A 1600-nucleotide genomic window follows, 5' to 3' on the forward strand; every position below is an offset into this window, starting at 1 on the left:
GAATGGCTCCTCATCGGGGAGAGTTTCACATGCAAATTAACATCCCTGATCCCTTTTGTATCTCGACACATTAATAGATAAACAATTGATAAGTTACTTTTTAAATGGAAAATCGCTGTTAGAGTCTTGCAAAAGCCAGTTAGTGTGCGCTGTGTTTGTTGCAATGACTAATACTTCTGAAAGGCCTCACAAATTGAATCATGTACTTTGTCTTATGTCCATTGAGACACAAGGATCATGACCCCATGTTGACTCTGTCGTCTCCCGTTGTTCTCAGGAAGTTTAAAAAGGGCTTAAGCTTTGCTGGCAGGTATTACAATAGCAATCATGTAATACGATATCAGATGACAGGTGATGCCCTTCACCAACAATTGCACTGAATAGTTTTGACTGTTTTCAGTATTATGCTTTGTACTATTATCAGTGTAAATATTTTTTTTTAAACTATAACAGTTTACCTGTCATTATCTCACTGTATTTCTCGACCTGGTCTAAAACTCATCGACCTTCTGCTCCCTTGCTGTCCTGTCTCTCACTAGAAGATTATGGCCACGTGATTTCTTTAATTTCTTTACAATTTAAAGTAGGTTAAGAACAAATGTATTTTTGTTGGGGGAAAATATTGGAATTCTGGCTTTAATCTAAGAATTCTGACATCATTCTCAGAACTATTACCAGAATTCTGACTTCATGCTTATATTTTAAACTTGAATTCTCAGAACCGTTGTGGTTGATGACCTTCTGAACCCGAGCCAGGAATCGCATCCATCACACTTTTTTCAAATAATTGAATTGAGCAAGTGATCTTCGTAGCATGGCTCAAACGTACGTGTCTTTCAGATGCGTGGCATAATGTGAATTCTTGCGACTGTATGTTACAACTGTTAAACAACGGCAACTAAAGTAGTTACCGGTAAGTACCTGTTTGACAGCCACCTAAGTTCAGTGCTAGTTAGTAAAAGTTCACTTGGAAATGACATTATCATTGTCCTCCAAGTTGCATCAAAACTCACAAACGTAAATTGTAAGTTTTCCTCACACGTGACCTCTCACGCAGCGTCACAAGATGTGTTTGGAAGCTCTCCAATAAAAGAACAATAAACAGACGTCAGTGGCTAATCAGATTTCATCTGTTTGGTTTCATCTGATTGGCTATTTTTCCTCTATTATTATCCCGTTCTCTGTCGCATTCCTTTGATAGTTTGTATATATAATTAAACGCAAATCCCCACTAAAGAAAAAAATTATAAAGAAATTTCACACAAACTATTTAAATACCGGGTGTAGTAGATTCTCCCTTGGTCCTCTCGCGAGACTTGGCAACGCTGCGGCGATATGTTACTTCCTGGTATGATTTGTTGGTGCAGCGGCAGGTTGCACATAAGATGGCTTATTATCAGCATCATTTTCTTTACTAATGAATAACATTTTGCACCAGAAGGAAGCGGAGACCCGGTAGTAGTTGTCACGAGCGGTGTTAGCACTCTCGTAGCACTACAAGCCGTTCGCGTTCTCCGTGCGCTAACTTGTCTCCACAGTGCTAGCTAGTCATCTCATATTGTAAATAATAGCTAACAGAGCTAGCTTGTTGGCTACTAAA

Source organism: Brachionichthys hirsutus, chromosome 17, assembly GCF_040956055.1.
Source record: "Brachionichthys hirsutus isolate HB-005 chromosome 17, CSIRO-AGI_Bhir_v1, whole genome shotgun sequence".
Classification (NCBI taxonomy): Eukaryota; Metazoa; Chordata; class Actinopteri; order Lophiiformes; family Brachionichthyidae; genus Brachionichthys; species Brachionichthys hirsutus.